Source organism: Carcharhinus amblyrhynchos, chromosome 11 (genome assembly GCF_965287045.1).
Source record: "Carcharhinus amblyrhynchos chromosome 11, sCarAmb.v2.hapA, whole genome shotgun sequence".
In the NCBI taxonomy this organism is placed as follows: Eukaryota; Metazoa; Chordata; class Chondrichthyes; order Carcharhiniformes; family Carcharhinidae; genus Carcharhinus; species Carcharhinus amblyrhynchos.
The window spans coordinates 16,211,331-16,229,578 of record NC_137334.1 but is presented as its reverse complement, the minus strand read 5'-3'; the positions used below and the strand labels follow the sequence as shown (position 1 = coordinate 16,229,578).

The window sequence follows — 18,248 nt, the reverse complement described above, 5'->3', positions numbered from 1 at the left end:
ACCTTCGGTCAGGAAAGGGACACAGAAGTCTGAGATCATGTACAGGAGACTCAAGGAGAGCGTCTTCCCCACTGCCAACAGACTTTTGAATTGACCTACCTTATATTACATTGATTTCTCCACACCCCAGTTATGACTGTAACACCACATTCTGCACAATCTCTTTCCTTCTCCCCTGTGTGTGAGTGGTATGCTTTGCCTGTAAAGTATGCAAGAAATGAGACTTCTCACTGTATCTCAATATATGCAACAATAATAAACCAAATTAAATATTTTCACTATTATGCTCTTAGTCTTTTATTAGGTCCTGGCTGCTGTCTCACATTCCTTCCTCTATTAACTTGGGCTCGTGCTAAACTCTGCTGTCCATGTCCCAACTCAAACCAACATCTATTTCCCTACATCCTCCCAGGTTCCAGGTCAAGCAAAGTCTTGATTTTTGAATACCCTCACTCTTGTATTTGAAACCTTATGTGGTTCCAGGGCACGGGCAATGAGGGGAATTTTAAATGGGCCCTAGTTTACAGCCGGAGTTTAATAATGACTACAGGACACATCAATGAAAACTTTATTTTTACTCTGTTCGTAAAGTTACAAAGCCATTGCTCAGATTGGACTGACCAGACCCAAATCCATCTCCTTGCTTCAAAAACCAAATTGAAATTGAACCCCATTCATGGTCCAAGATGACAAGATAAGACATTGCACCACATCTTGGGTTAAACGTGTAGAAGACCTTGCTCACCATCTCAAATGTGTTAACCCCTCTGTGGCCTTGCCCTTCTGTATTTTTAATCTCCTCCAGCCCCACAATCCTCCCCAAAATTTATGATCCTCTAATTCTGGCTCCTTAGACATCTCAATTTTAGTAGCTGCACTGTTGGTCATACTTTTTTGTTGTCTGACCCTAACCTCTGGTATTCTCTCAACACATCTCTGCCTTTCTTGCATTCTTGTTTTCATGTATTCTTTAAGACCAACTGCTTTAATAAAGCCCTTGGCTATCTAACCTAATATTTACATGTTTGACTTGTAATACCTCATTTTATAATCGCCTGTTGAAGTGCTTTGGGACACTTATGTAAAAGTTCTTATGTTGAAAGATGCAGTGTAGATATAAGTATTTCTGCAACCTTGATGTTTTATCATGAATATTTGACTTGTTCTAAAACTGCTAGTTGTTGCTACAGTTTTAAGAGAATTTCAAGGGCGACATAGTGGCACTGTGGTTAGCACTGCTGTCTCAGCACCAGAGATCCGGGTTGAATTCCAGCCTCTGCTTACAGTCTGCGTGGGGATTGCACGTTCTCCCTTTGTCTGCATGGGTTTCCTCCAGGTGCTGTGTTATATGTGCTCTTCCTCCCACAGTCCAAAGATGTGTGCGTTAGGTTTATTGGCCATTGCCTGTTGTGTAAGGGGTATTAGGAGGGTAAACTTTTGGGATTAATTTTGATTTGATTTATTATTGTCACATGTATTATATTGAAAAGTATTGTTTCTTGCACGATATACAAACAAAGCAGACAAAGCCTGTAGAGAAAGAAATGAGAGTGCAGAATATAATGTTACAGTCATAGCTAGGGTGTAGAGAAAGATCAACTTAATGCAAGGTAGGTCCATTCAAAGTCTGATGACAGCAGGAAAGAAGCTGTTTTTGAGTCGGTTAGCACGTGAGCTCAGAATTTTGTATCTTTTTCCTGACAGAAGAATGTGGAAAAGAGAATGTCTGGGGTGCGTGAGGTTCTTAATTATGTTGGCCGCTTTGCCAAGGCAGCGGGAAGCGTAGACAGAATCAATGACGGGGAGATTGGGTTACATTTACGACCTTTTGTAATTTCTTGCAGTCTTGAGCAGAGCAGGAGCGATACCAAGCTGTGATACAACCAGGAAGAATGGTATATCTGTAAAAGTTGGTGAGAGTCATAGCTGACATGCCAAATTTCTTTAGTCTTTTGAGAAAGTAGAGGCTTTCTTAACTATAATGTTGGCATGGGGAGACCAGGACAGGTTGTTGGTGATCTGGACACCTAAAAACTTGGAAGCTCTCAACCCTTTCTACTTCATTTCCATTGGTGTAGACAGGGGCATAGTTTCTACACTTCCTGAAGTCAATGAGAATCTCCTTCATTTTGTTGATTATTGAGGGAGAGATTATTGTAAGGGGATAGGACTTAGGTGGGATTGTTATCAGTGCAGGTTCGGATGGCCCAAATGGCCGCCTCCTGACGGTAGGAAATCTATGATTCTATGACTTAAAATTAACAGTTTTGCCAATTCCAAGAAGGAATTGGACTTTTTCTTTCTGACAGTTAATATTTTGTGCATGTGATGGAAATGCTTAGTGACTGAGTAGATGGACCTTAATGTCCATTCCAATCTTATGCTATGTGCTTCTTGAATAATCCAGTCAAGGTTGTTTCTTGATGTTCAGGAGTGTTTTAAAATCTACTTTTAGAAGAGAAAGGACATGAACTTTGTGCTCCACTGGATTCGTCAACTGATCCACGTCGCTGAGATGTTTGTGACTGTTCAGCACAGCCATTTGATGCACAAGTTTGTGTATTTTTTACAATGAGGGATATCCAGTCTTCGAGATTCACTGAAGTATTTGCATTTGCTTGCAAATCACACATCAAAGTCAAAAATATTAGTCTGTAGTTTTCACCATGGGGGTGGGGGAGTGGGAGTTGGGGGCTTGTTATAAAGAAAGTAAAATGAGAAGGTGAATTTGCAGTGTGGTTGTGACACTCTGCTCCCCTTCCTCCTGCCATTGAAATTTCAAATACATCAATCTTATTTTAATCAGTTACTACACAGTCCTGTTGAAGCAACCATAAATGCTGTTTGCAAATTTGCAAGTGACCTCTGGTTTTAACCTCTTGGGTTATTCAGGTTGTCAACCCTTCATGACTGTCATTCCACAGCAGCTGAAAATTAATCTCCATGATGCCGCTGTATGCAATCCAGGCATATAGGACTTTTGATTATTAGCTGTGAGAGTTGCAAGATAAACGGCAGTTTGACAATCGAGAATCATCCAGTTGAGTCAGAAATGGGCTATTGCTTTTCATTTTTTGATTTGATTTATTGTCGCACGTATTAATACACAGTGAAAAATATTGTTTCTGATGCAAGAGAGGCAAGGGAAGACAGTGCACTATGTAGATTGTAGTATAGAAGAGGGGCATTGGAAGATGATGAAACCTCCAGGAATGTATCTAGCCAGGATTTGCCTATTGGCGACGATGTTTTGCTTAGCGTGTTGGTAACTTCCTGCTCCTGTTTGATGAGTAACAGATGAGTCATGTTCACGTTCCCATCGTGTGAAGTGTTGCACAGAACAGATTCCCAATGCTCAATGTTTGCTATCTTGGGAGTAGCTCTTAAATGATGCAAAACGTACACACAACATCATGGTGAAAGAGGACTGCAAAACTCCAATGTATTCCATGTTTTTTCTGATCTTAATATCAGGTAAGTGAAAACATTTTCACGTTTATGTATTCTGGATCATGTGCATGTTGCAAGCTAGTTAGTTGTTTGTTATTGGGCAATGCTGTTGGAATGTGAAAGTAAAGCTTGTCTGGTTATTGCCTGCCCATTCAGCAGTACCCTCTGCTTTGTGGTGTGCTTTAGTATTGAAAGTACCTATGTTATTTCATAGTTTGTGACTGTGTCATTTTTTTGGTGTCTGGTTCTGACACTTCTGGTGAAGAACTGTACTAATAACAGCAAACACTTGAAGCATAATTAAGCCGCGTTCACTTTGGTGCTGGCTGGAATATGCAATTCAATCCATGCAATGTTGTATTGAAGCATTTTACATTGCTGAGTTCAGAACAGTGAGGGTACTACTGCCCTTCCGTTTGCAATGTTAGCATTTGAATTTTGCAGCTTAACTTGATTCTATCCTTGAATGCTAATTCCATAATAACCACAAACTGTTTTTCTCTCTTGTTTATCTCTACTGCATCCTCCTACAAACTTGGGCTTGGACTTTGGAGTTTTGAATGAGCTCAGCTTGTTCAAGTCCTGTTCATCCATCACCCAAATGCTTATCAATCTATGTCGGCTCCCAGCAACTTAACATCACAAATTAAAAATTCTCATCTTTTCTACAAAGTCCTCCAAAACCGCGCTCCCCTACCCTACCCCAAACATCTGCGACCTCGTATAACCCTCCAAGTACAAACTGGAACCCTGTATACATCCCAATTTCATTTGCCTGTCCATTGCAGTGATATCTTCAGCTGCCCAGGCTGTGAACTCAATTCTGTTTGTAGTTCCCTCCACCCGTCAAGATGCACTTTTAAAGCCTGCCCTTTGAACAAATGTTTGGTTATTTGTTTTACTATCTCCTCCTTTGACTCAGTGTTGATTTATTTGGTCTGAGTACACTCCTATAAAATTTTCCTACATTAAAAGCACCATGTAAATGCAGGTGGGTATTATCACTGCGACAGAAGTTGGGACCCCTGTAGCCATTGAGGGTGGGTAACTGGACACAGACCAGACCAATGTCCTTGTCACAGTGTGCTATTTAAGGAAAATCTTGACTATTTTAGCATGGCATTCTTCTGTTCAAACTCAACGCCTTGTTTGTCATGCCTCTATTCAGTAACATTGTTAATGTTTTCTCTTCAGGACTTGAGATGGTTTTGTATTAAATAGAGAATAAAGAACACTCCAGAGATGAGCAGGTTAAGTAGATTGGCCAGCCCAGTTGCCCCTTAGTGCCAGGGAGGTTTGCAGCCTGGTACTACAACCGGGTAAGGCCTGGATGAGATTATTGTCAGGTCAAGCTCAATGGGCTGAATGGCTTCCTGGGTTGTAGGGATTCTATGGATTCAGCTTGTAGTTGTGGTCTGTAAAGTTTCTTTATTTATTCATGGGCTATGGGCATTGCTGGCTAAGTCAGTATTTATTGCCCACCCTTAAGGTGGTGGTGAGCTGCCTCCACGAACCTTGCAGTCCATGTGGCGTAGATGCACCCACTATGCTGTTAGGGAGGACGTTCCAGGATTTTGTTCCAGCAGGGGTGCACCTTCCAGTCAAAGTTCCAAGCAGTGTTGTCAATTTTATTTTCCTCGGCAACAATCAATTTGTCCTTGCAAATTCTCTTCAGCAGTAATAACAGCAATGAACAGCAATTATATTTCCAAGTCAGGATAGCCTGTGACTTGGGGAATTTTCAGGTGGTAGTGTTCCCATGCACCTATGCCTTGTTCTTCTAAGTGGTAGAGGTTGTGAGTTTGGAAGGTGCTATTGAAGGAGCCTTGGTGACTTGCTGCAGCCCACCTTGCAGATGGTGCACACTGCTGCCAATGTCTCTCGGTTCTGGAGGGTTTGAATGTTTAAAGTGGTGGATGTGGTGCCAATTGGGGGAGGAGGGGAGGGGCTGCTTTCTCATGATAGGTTTGAGCTTTGTTCTTTGTCAGGGCTGCACTCATTCAGTGAAGTGGCAAGTACTCCATCACACTCTGTGCTTTGTAGATAGTGAAACAGCTTTGCAGAGTCGGGGGTGCAGTTAAGTTTTTAGTTAAGGCTGCCAGAATGTTAATGATGGGGGATTTGACAATGATAATGTCATTATGGAGGCACAATGATTAGCATTGCTGCCTCACAGCGCCAGGAACCCAGGTTTGATTCCTGGCTTAGGTCACTGTCTGTGGAGTTCGCACACGTTCCAAGTGCTCCGGTTTCTTCCCGCATTCCAAAGATGAACTGGTTAGGTGCATTGGCATGCCAAATTCTCCCTCAGTGTACCTGAATAGGTGCTGGAGTGTGGCAACTAGGGGATTTTCACAGCAGCTTCATTGCTGTGTTAATGTAAGCCGACTTACGACACTAATAAAGAAACTTTACTTTCATTTGAAGTCAAGGGGCGATGTCGAGATTCTTTGTTGCCTGGCACTTGTGTTGCATGAATTTTATTATCCCAAGCCTGAAAGTTGTCTAGTTCTTATTGCAACTGAGCATCGTAATTGATTATTTGCTTCATTATTTGAGGAGCTCTGAGAAGTGTTTCAAACACGTTTCCAGCAATCCGTTATAATGTGCACAGTTCATCATCATACCCATGAGTCATTTCTTCCTGTCTATTTTTATCTTAATCATTTTCAGCCTACACTCTGATTTTTGCCATGTGATTCTGCGGAATGCAGTGTGTTCTACACAAGTGATGCTGGAACAGAGGCTCATGTGGATCAGTTACTGCAAAATCTGTTTTGTATTAGCATCTCGCCAGCTCCCTTCCGTGCTAATTCCACCTAAACAGGTAGTCGTTTTGAATATTTATACAGAGTGATACTTGACTGAAGTTGTTTCTAATCGGAAAAAATTAATTTCCATGTACCAGATGCAATTAATATTTCCAGTACTGTTGCGATTGTTTATGTGCATGGAGTTGCTACAGAGTTCAGTTGGCGTGTACCTTCATTACAAGCTGGATGCCAGCAAAGCCACAGGATTGTTGCTGTTAATCCCTCGACTTGGTTTTGACCTTGCTGAATAACTTTGAAAGGAACGCTAGTCGTGTGCGTCCCTTTTATTGTGGTAATCCTATATGTCTACTGTTCACGTCCTTGCCTGCGTGTTGTAAGGTCAGATAGCCAAACTGAAAAGAGACCGATGTGAAACACTCAGTCAGAAGAGCGCTAGTCGGTCCTGAAACTATCATGCTGCTTGGGAAGGTTGTATCCAATTCTGTAGGGAGCAGGAGTTTGCTTGTCAGAAGAGTAGCTGCTTTGTCTTTTTCTTGGTGAGTTGGGGGTGCAATTCAACACCAGAGGAGTTTATTTTGATTGATTTAAGGACAGAGCCATGCCTGATTTCTAAGCCCACAGAATTTGAGCATGAGCTGGCAGGACGAAAAGCTAGGATTGCTGTGTTTGTAACAAGCTAGATCCAACCCATCGGTACCAGGCACAACATCCAGGACACAGATTGCCACTTCATTGACCATTCCTCCCAGGAATAAAAGGACCATCAGCAGTTGTCACTGGACATTTGAAAGTTTAGGTTTGAATCCTTACTTGGCAGACGCCAAGAACATGTCATCGGCAGCAAGTGTTCAACACAACCGTAAGCCTCAATTTTTTTTGAAGGTATTTTTTCCCCCACTTTGTTCCTGGGATTCCACGTGGCTCCTCACAATGGCTGTATCATTAAGGTCAGGCGAGCACTTAACAAGTATATACCCATGTGTTCATCTCCAGGTCAAGGAGCTTCTGTAAATCCAAGTACTCACATTCCAATAACGGGTCTTGTGTTTAGGCTCGTAATTAACATCTTACAGTTAACGGAAATGTGATTTTTTTTTTGTGCATATTTTAAAAAACGGCTTCCAACAAAAACTTGTCTGTTTGTTCTGGATGCTCCAATTTCCTCCCGCACTCCAAAGATGTGGGAGATGGGTTGATTGGCCATACTAAATTGCCCCTTAGTGTCAGGGAGATTAGCAAGGTAAGTTTTAGGGGATAGGGCCTGGGTGGGATTATTAATGGTTCAGGCTTAATGGGCTGAATGGCCTCTTTCTTCACTGGAGGAATTCTACGATTCTGTGAAAAATTAGGAACGTTTCCAATGATTTTGGTTGCTAACGAATGTTGCTGACAAATGTGGAATGTGGTACATATGAATCTTTTGTTAATATACTTGAGTTGCTGCTAAAATATTGAGCCTTCACTCTGGTCATGTTACTGTGTAATAAAGCCAATTGCAATGCATCATCAAACAGTAAGCCAGTACAATGGTCTTTAAAAGCTGGCATTTGAAGTATGCAGAACATTAAATGTTTAGAAAATTAACACTTCCATTGTGTGAAGCCAGCAGCGGTTTACTTTCAAATCGAAATATCCTGGGTTTTGAAGCACAAGGATTCTGTATGAAGCAGTGAAATGGAATTGGTTAGTTTAGTGCACACCCCTTTCCATTCTGATGATTAGATTCTTCCTGCACTGATGAGCTGGAGCCATAGTACGGACTAGTTGGATATTTTGCTTGAGGCCTTTCAACAGGAAACGGTTGACTGTTTAGCTTCTTTAATTGAACTGGGCAGCTTGTTAACCCACTGGCAATTCGTTGTGTCTCTGTCCGGAGGAACAGTGCAGCAAGACACTTGCTTGTGCACATAGGAGTGATGGGACTGCTGAACAGTGACATATTAAAATCACCAGAGAACACCTTTTGTTTGGTGGACTTTGTTGTTAAAGCACTTATTCCCACCACTGATCATCAGTTAAAATGAACTCCCTCTGATATTTCAACCCTGCGCACCAATTTGTAGAAGTTCCACTTTGGTAACTGGGCATTTTCTGGAGTGGTTGAAAGATGTTTCCACTTTTTTTTTGTTTGAAGCCGGCACTCATTAGCTGCTGCGTGAACTGTCATCCAGGCAGTGATGCTGCACCATTGTAGTAATGCAGCCACGTGAAGCCTGATCGCTGGCAGTAGTGAAGTGTCAGTGGTGCCTTGGGCAGTGTGGAAACTAGTCTCGCGCTGTCTCCTTTCTCTGTGCTGCTAGATTCAAAGCATTGCTAATAGCAGGCACAGGCAGCCAGTGCTGCTGCTGAACCCTGTGGGCAGCTAATGGCCCAGAATTTGCTGAAACATGCTCCGTTATTTAGAATTTTTCCGTCACCCTTCAGTTCAATATTTATTGCATTCCTACCCCCAATGCGCGACGGGGCATCTAGGATCTTGGTGAATGACAGGAGCAACAATATATTCTAATCAATGAGATTTAAAAATTGAGAGAGAAACAGGAGCAACAGAGAGAAAGCAGGGTGGATTAGAGTCATCAGCCAGAGAGATGGAAAGAAAGATTCTCTTGAGAAAGGGGAAAAAAACAAAGGTAAAGTTGCAATAAATAATCACAGTAATCATTAGAAAAAAAAGCCTGTAGAAATGAGAATCAACAGCTTTCTGGTGACATAAGAAAATAAATCATCTCTTTGCAATATATACTTACACTCAGTACCACTGTTAAAAGTTTAATTGACAAGTTAATGCATCAATTCCTCAAAATTCCCTGGGAGGTTGCACCTATGTTGCTCCTTTCATGAGACTAAAGGAATAGTGTAAACCATTCACATCCCATGAAAAAATAAGCCAAGCAGTTATCCCAATGCTATGCTGTACAGGCAAGCAAACTTTTCAGTGCAACCAGAGCCAAAACACATTGGCCCAGACTAACAGTGAGTTTGATTTACTACCATCACTTGTATTGTTTCTTGCACGCTATACAGGCAAAGCATGCTGTTCATAGAGAAGAAAATTAGAGAGTGCAGAATGTAATGTTACAGTCATAGAATCCCTCCAGTACAGAAGAAGGCCATTCGGTCCATCAAATCTACACCAACAACAATCCCACCCAGGCCCTATTCCCACAATTGCGCACATTTACCCAACTAATCCCCCTGACACTGGGGTCAATTTAGCATTGCCAATCAACCTCTGGACTGTGGAAGGAAACCGAAGCACCCGGTGGAAACCCACGCAGACACAGGGAGAATGTGTGGGGAGTTTGCACAATGACCTGAGGCCAGGATTGAACCTGGGACTCTGGCGCCGGGAGGCAACAGTGCTAACCACTGCAACCATGCTGCCTCAAAAGCTAGGGTGTAGAAAAAGATCAACTTAATACGAGGTAAATCCAGTCAAATGATGACAGCAGGGAAGAAGCTGTTCTTGAGTTGATTGGCACATGACCTAAGACTTTTGTATCTTTTTAATGTCATTGGCTATAGATGTTCTATAAATGATCCAGTATTGTGGTGAAAAAGTGATAACCTAATACTGAGCCCCAGGTGAGGCTCTCAGCATCCTTCTCAAAGTACCATCTAACCCCCTTCCCAGCGACTCAGACCACAACAAACTGTGAATCCTTGGTGTTTTCTTTGATTTTGAGTTTTAAACCCCAATCTCATCTCTAACACCATCTAGTACCAACTATACAACATTGCTGCCCCCCTGTTGCTGCATAGTTTACATTGACCCACTTCAATTAAATCGGTCCTCAGCGTACTCTCCGACAGTGCATTCAAGATTCTAACTATTCGCTGTGTTAAGAGGAAAAGTTTTTTTCCTTGTTTTGCTTTTGACAATCACCTTAAATTGATATCCACCAAACCTCCACCCTTCCACCAATGGGAATAGTTTCTCCCTGTCTGCTCTGTCCATACCCTACAGGAGTCTGGCTGCCTCTATCAATTCTTCTCTTAGTTCTCTCTATTCCAAAGAGAACAGTTCCAGCTTCTCTAATCTGTCCATGTCACTGAAGCCCCTGGGACCATTCTGATGAATCTTTTCTGCTTTCTCTCTAATGGCTCCCTAAAAGGTGGGGCCGTGAACCTGGCATAGTACTCCAGTTGAGAGCGAACTAGTGTTTTGTACAGATTTATCTTAACCTCCTTGCTTTTGTATTTTATGCTCCTATCTATAAAGCCCAGGATCCTGTCTGCTTTATTAGCTGCTTTCTCAATCTATTCTGCCACCTTCAAAGATTTTTCCCTATATATCCTAGATTCTTCTGCTCCTGAACCCCCTTTAGAATTAGGATTATGCCCTTCATTTAACACTGTCTTTCCACCTTCCTCCTCCTAATTTGAATCATTTCACACTTCGCAAATGGAAATTGATAGGGAAAAGAATGTAAGCCATAAAGGGAGAGATTAATAGGGAATAAACAAAAATTGTTTTTTTTTTAAGAAGGCTTGAAGAGAATGGGGACTGGTGGCCAAAAAATGTGGAGGTGGTGAGGGAGAGTGTGAAGCTAGTATCACCAACAGATCTACCAATGGTGAGTTAGAGAGGGAGTTGTATTTGGAAAAAGACTCGGGTGAAGGATTGCATTTGGGAAGGTGATAAAAGACTTGTATGATGGGTTGCAGCAAGGTCATGAAGAAATTTGCTAAAAATGAATACTTCTGATGAAGAGTCATTCAGACTTGAAATGTTGACTCTGTTTCCCTCTCCACAGATGCTGTCAGACCTGCTGAGGTTTTCCAGCATTTTCTGTTTTTGATTCAGATTCCAGTATCAGCAGTAATTTGTGGGAAACTACAGGAGGGTATCAGTCAGTGGAAGAATAGGACTTAGTGTACTGGATGCTAGTTGCTACGTTTGGATAGAAAGCGAATAATCAGGTCTTGATATGGCAAAGCGTGTGTAAATTTTCAGTGGCAGCGGGACAGTAATGTTGTAGATTTGGACATATGTGGTGTTGATGATGGGGCATGGTTTAAAACTCAGTTCAGTATTAAAGAGAATGCCAAGAATTTGTGCTGCTTCTTTGTCTGAGTGAGTTTTTGGGAAAGGGATTAGACTGTTCTCTTGGAGAAGGATGCCAGGGGACTCGCCCATGGCTCTGTCTTGGGATCATTGCTTTTTTTCATGTAATGTATGTGAATTAGACTTGGCTATGGTCTACTGTGCTGTAAGCTTTTAAGGGAATGGCGTTTAAGGCTGCCACTTTTCATCCTTAACTGTCCCTGCAGCATGCATACAGTGAGAGCAGGCAGCGAATATTCCCTTAGTTAGACAACAGGTGATATTTGAAAACTGCGCCTAAAATAACTTAAAAAGGAAGGATAATCTGGGGCTGTGGGAGAGAAGCAGGTGCAGTGGTGGTAACACAATTATTGTTTACCCAAATGTGCAGTGCAAAAAAAATTGTTTCATAGAATCCCTACAATGCAGAAGGAGGCCTTTTGGCCCATCGAGTCTGCACCGACCATAATCCCACCCAGGCCTTATTTCCGTAACCCCAATTTATTTACTCTGGTAAGCCCCTGACACTAGGATCAATTTAGTATGGCTAATCAACCTAACTCTCACATCTTTGGATTCTCTCTAATCACTCATGTAACTCTAAACATCATGCTCAAACAAATAAATTTCATCCATCACATTAATGGTGAGTAGTTCAATTAACGCATTGTATAAGTTGTATGTGAGTATTGCTGATTGCATATTTTAAACAGTGCTTGGGCATTAAATGTGTTTAAAATATTAAGCCTGTTGTGATCCCTGTGGAAACAGATTTTGTATAGATATGTGTGGACCGAATGGTCATGTGGGAATGTGATGACATAGCTGCAAAAGGGGTCTGATAGAGGGAACATGGCAGTTGTCCCCAGGAGCATTGGCAAAGCACAAGTGTTATATATATATCTACTGAACTCGGGAATAAACTACCTTTTATTAGAAGTCCTTGTTGTGGGTGATTTAGAAAACTTGCAACTTTCTACATGGTGTCAGAAGATGGCAGTGTGGCACACAGACTTTTTTGCATTGACCCACTTGTCTTTAATGAAAATATTGTGGGTAGGTGGCAGAAGTTTCAATAAGAGTGGCGTATTTACTGTGGTGCTGCACTGTCTGACAAGTCAAAAAAATGTACAGTCTTATGCTCTAAGCCTCGCAGGTCCCAAGGCTGCCAAAAAAAAATTTGTGTCTTTTTCCAGGCAGCAGAGGAAAAAGTAGCCCCCAAAATAATCCTGAAATAGTTTGAAAACATCTGTCTCCTGGTAAAAAAACATAATCTTGAAAGGCACGTGTCCAGTTCAACAAACTAAAAAGCATTTCAATCAATACAATATTATACGCCACCCTAAATATATTGGCAAGGAAATGTGCGTTTGGAACTCTCACTGGCGACCCAACCAGACGTCAAGTAGTTTGTGGAATGTCTAGTGATTTAATCTGCAAACAGCTGCTTTGAGAAAAAGACAATGTTACAAGCAACCATCAATATTTGTATGTTAAACAAACTGTCAGAGAAATGAAACAGATTTTCAGTGGAAAACCCAAGTATTCGCAGTGCAGAGAACACCGGCTCCAACTGCAGAAGACTGTGCCTGCCCACTGAATAGAACATATTTTACCAGATAGTAAAAATGTGGGAAATGGAATCACTTTGCCAAGTCCTGCAAATGCAAACCACAGCAACCCTCTTCTGCCATCAACAACGTAGAAGTTGTTAGGGACACCAATAAGGTGATTGAATTGGAGCGCAACCAAAGCAGTGAAGCGGCAGAGCCTCCTACAACATTATTGTGAAAGTGATGACAGCTTCCCAGGAACGGATTAGATCTTCACCACCCTCTACATAATTAGTAGAAGTGTGCGACTTAAAGCCAACATTGACACTGGAACAAAGAGTAATGTAGAATCCAGCCAAAGGCTATGGGAACAACAGATCCCAGCACCTGGATACGCCTTGTGGTGGATAGACAATCCACTGCACACAGGGAAATTTCAATTTCCATATAGTTGACCAGAACTAGGGCTTGGGACAGCATTGAACTGGGGCTGATTCACCTTAGTCCAGGAGTGCATGCTATCCAACTCTGAGATGACCACATATTGATGACATCATTGATAAGCTACTAGTTGTACACCATGTGAGGCTAGATGATTCAGCACCACCAACAGTCTGTGCCTTGGGAAGAGTAGCAGTAGTCACGAAGGAGAAAGTTGTTAATGAGCTGCATCGGATGGCTAACTCCAATAGATAATGGAATGGATTTCAGCAGTGGTGGCTGAAGTAAAACAAGATGGCACAGTCAGAATATGTATTGACCCGGTGCACTTGAACAAAGTGCCGCTTAGACCACATCACCCTAGAGAGCCAGTGAAACAGGTGATAGCAGACATGCCGAATGCCAAATTGTTCAGCATTCTCAATTTCATTAGATGAGGAATCTTTAAAGCTAAGCACGTTCATGTCTTCAGCCAGCAGACATCGTTTTCTTCGTACTTCCTATGGCATGTCCATGGGCAGTGAGGTTTTCTAGCGGTATATGGACCAACTCATGCAGGCCAATTTTGTGAGATCATTGTTGATGATGTCACTTGTTTGGAGTTGTACTACGGAAGAATATAATACACATCTTTGTCTTGTTCTTGACAGAATCAGGACCTTCCAATTAAAAGTCAACGCTGCAAAATGCACATTGTCTAGTGGGCCATTTATTCACAGCCAATGGTGTAAAGTTCAATCCACACAGGACAATGGGAACACATCAGATAGCCACTCCCATGGACTAGCATGCCTTACAGCGCTTCCTTGGTATGGCAAATTCTTTTCTCGGTTTATCCCATGTTATAGTGAGGTCACTGAGCCTCATTGTCAGCTTCTCCACCAAGGCATTGAATGGTGCTGGCAAGTACGTCACACAGCAGCCTTCAACTGACTCAAGCAACGCTTGCAGCTCCACTGGTATGGAAATACTTCGACATTCGAGGACTGTACTCATATCCAGCACTGACTTGGTGCAGTAAGCATCCAGAATGGCAGACCAAAAGCCTTTGATTCCTGGACCCCCACTGACACGGTGACTCAATGTGTAGATCAAAAAGGAATTTATCTATCTTAAAGAAGCCTCATCACATTGTGTCTGCACGGCTGCAACTCGTGATGCTAATGTTGCAATTGTACTATGTCCAGGTTATCTACAAGCTTGGCAAGAGCTGTGCATGGCTAATACCCTCTCCAGATCAGGTCGATTATGAGGATGACATAGATATTGTGGCAATAGATGTGCAGTCCTCTCGTTGACTTTGGGAACTCGAGAAGGCCTTGCAAGGGGGCTGGTGCTATAGGTTGGATGACCTGAAGTGCTCCCTTATCTGTGGCTACTGATTCTGCTACTTGCAACTAAATTAATTCACTTGCAGGCAACTGCACAACATCATGAGCAGTTCACCAGAATCCTCAAGGGAACTTCACCATAAGCCTCACACGTTATTCTCCGTCAGAGAGGAGCTGACTGAACATGATAGAATATTATTGCTTGGCCAGTAATTTGTCAGTCCCTGCCCCCCAGAGGTACTGCGCACGCAACAATTGCACCAAGGGCAACCTGGGTTGGAAGCAGCCATATACAGGTCCAAGGAATCATTGTACTGGCCCTCCATGTACTTAGACATGGAGAGAGAAATCTCCAGGTGTGCACACCAAGCTGCATCAAGCAAAGAAACCACTGCATTTACACTTAGATCCCGACCTCCCATAGTCATTCCCAGTTGCTAACATCTTCAAGTAAAATGATAAATAACATTTAGTCTTAGCTGATTTGTATTCTAGGTGGTTTGAACTCTACTGTCTGCCAAACATGATGGATAAAACAATAAACATCAAGTTTGAGAAACATCACTACTAACAACATCCAACTAACTCATGACAATGTGGTGAGTGCTCACTGATGTGTGTGCAAAGTTTGGAAACAAATAGGTCTTTGAGCATGTCATGAGCAACCCCTTATATCCATAGTCAAACGGCTTGGTGGAATGGACAATTCAGCCAAGCATCATCTGGAGAAATGTGCATGGGATTGTACAGACTATTATGCTGCACTCCTCAGCCTGCAAAAGACATTGTGCAGTTGCCTGCATGTGCATCATGAGCAGTGTTGTTGAAAGTCCTTATTGTTGATGACTCTGGGTACCTACAACTTTCTACAATATGAATTTTCCAACAACTGTTGGAAAGAATCTTACAACCAGATATAATTTTCAAAACTTTTACAATAACAAGCTAAAATCAACATTCACTAAATGTTATTTAAGAGGCAACTAATACACTAAACTTTGGGAAAGGTATTCACCATTAACTTAACACAACTGAGAACCTCAGGTCATATTTGTGCATCACACTTTCGAGACATAGTCTTGTGCACAAAGTCCTAAGCTCCTCCCAGCTTCAACAGGATCACATTGGGGTGAATCTTTCAGTTGTTTCTATTCTAAAAAGGCTTGAACTTCTGAGCATAATCAAATAGACTTCCAGTAGCAAGGCACCTCTAGTGACTCATTGGTGTCGAACTAACCACAAGCCTCATCTCTTCAAATAGGGAACACATCATCACCAGCATTTTGGTTGGTGATTAACACACAAACTGTCCCACTTGGATTATGGCATCTATTTCAGAGCCAATGTCTAACTCAGAGTGAACGCAGCAAGATCAGTGCCACTTTCCTTGTGTCCAGTATTAAAACTTCTTACTATCAATACATTTTGACCAGATCTCCCAGGTTTGTCTCTGGGTAGATAGAAAGTCACATTTCCCCTCATCCCAGACAATTCCATTTCTCCTTGAATTAAAGGAGGCAGTTTAAAACAAAATCAGTGCATATGGTCCTGTGTTCATAACACTGTTTGCTGATACATGTACGTGGGCAACTTGAAGGGAGCATGTCATGGTTTAAGTTTCTGATGTAGGCAAAATCACAGATTTGGGAGCATTATACGCAAGAGCAAAATTCTTGAATGGGTTTCGACTTTATGGTATGTATTGAGAAGGAATGCTTAACATGAAAAGGAAAGTCAAACCTGTTGAGATTTTAGAAATGGAAATGATATGTAAAATTTAATTTGAGATCAGTAGTGATAACAAGATCTACTTTCTCAGGAGGCTAACGAAATTTGGCATGTCCACTATGACTCTGACCGCAAGAAACTACAAAGGATCATAAACAAAACCCAGTCCATCATGCAATCCAGCTTCCCATCCATCTAGATTTCCTGCTGCCTTGGAAAAGCAGCCAGCATAATCAAAGTTCCCACACATCTGGACATACTCTCTTCCACCACCACCACCTGTCGGGAAAAGGATTCAAAAGTCTGAGGTCATGTACCAACAACTGCCATTAGACTTTTGAATGGACCTACCTTTATATAAGAACATAAAATAACTAGGAGCAGGAGTAGGCCATCTGGCCCCTTGAACCTTCTCCACCATTCAATAAGATCATGGCTTATATTAAGTTGATCTTTCTGTACCCCCTAGCTATGACTGTAATGCAACATATCCTTTACATCTGTGTATAGTATGCTTTGTGTGTGTAGTGCGCAAGAAACAATACTTTCCACTGTATAATGTATGCGACAATAATAAATCAAATTTAAAAAAATTAAGGAGGTCAATAGAGGGACTTTCAAAGATGCACGATCTTTGGCTGGACTGGAGGGGAAAAATGAAAGATTTTCATTGTCTGTTGCAGGGCACGGAAGAGATCAAGAATCAGCTAATGTACACTGAGGAATGAAGGCTGTATGCAGTGAGGGCATGCAACCAAAAGGAAGCTGATGGATGTAGATTGGAATCATTAGCGAGAAACTAGATGTATTGGGTGGCAGTGAAGAAAATTATTGATCTGGAGAAACTGAGACAGCGATTGAGTCCAGAGATTGTAGAGTTGATGGACAGGAGAGGGAGAATCAGATGTAGCTGAAGCATCAATTACTGCATTTATGGAGCATTTTGAGAAGAAATTAGATCACCATGAATATAACTTGAGACACTTTCTGGTAATTGAGTGGAATAATTAGTTTCAGCTTCTGTATCTGAATAAATCTTTCATGAGTTCTATTTATTCAGTGGTCACCTCAGAGGGGTGCACAAACTGTTGAGACTTTGGAAAATCTGAACAAAAGATAATATAATGCAAGTGTCAGGTTGGAGAAGTTACTAATTGCTTCAACATGAAACAAGTCATTAGTGTTTGTTGCCTGAACAAGAACAGTTGGCACCAATCACCTTTATTACTAGAAACAGAACCTAGATCAACAGACCATATTAAGGGCTGTCTATTGTATTGTAACTTGGTGACAGACCAGTGTCACATTGTCGATGTTTACAATAGTCAACTTCAGCTACTTGCAATCTGACTATTTCAGTAGTGGCCTTTTTTATTTTAAACATCCTGGTTCCTGTTTGTCTATCCAGTTTTCAAATACAGAAGCTCTACATTGTACTAAAGCACACAGTTGACTGGGGGCCAATGTGAATGGATGTTAAATATTGAAACCAAAGGAGAATGTGGGAAAATCTCAGCAGGTCTGGAGGCATCTGTAAGGAGAGAAAAGAGCTGATGTTTCGAGACCAGTTGACCCTTTATCAAAGGATCAATGTTTTTTTTTAAAAAAACAGCTGCTTTAGTTAGAAATAATATTGGCTGTGGATGTTCCCAGTAATATTTGAGTTTCTTGGAACATGTAGTCATTGCCTGATGGCACATGAGGGGAGGGAATTAAATGCACAATTTTAAAGGCTGTGCAGCAACATATAAACAAATCTTTACAGATGGCCTGAATAGTTGTTTGTATTTATAATAAAAACATACAAGATCCTAGGCTTTATTAATGGAGGCATAGAATACAAAGCAAGGAAGTTTACTAAACCATAATAAATGACTGTTGGGCCTCAGCAAGGGGCTGATGTTCACTGTGCGGAGGCTGTCAG

The 18,248-nt window shown here is 41.7% G+C and overlaps 1 protein-coding gene across 4 annotated transcripts in view; it reads left to right on the top strand.

Annotated features, from left to right (window-relative positions):
* The window catches only part of trak2 (trafficking protein, kinesin binding 2), a 71,286-nt gene that overhangs the window by 454 nt on the left and 52,584 nt on the right, over window positions 1-18,248 (top strand). The window contains exons 1-2 of one of the 4 annotated variants that reach the window (XM_080198613.1): window positions 3,320-3,474; window positions 6,124-6,277. The exons of 1 other annotated variant lie outside the window; for it this stretch is intronic. The gene's annotated coding sequence lies outside the window, so the exon portion shown is untranslated. Of the gene's footprint in view, window positions 1-3,319; window positions 3,475-6,123; window positions 6,278-6,662; window positions 6,761-18,248 lie in introns of those variants that run through there. 2 more of the 4 variants (XM_080198615.1, XM_080198614.1) reach the window with 2 other exon arrangements.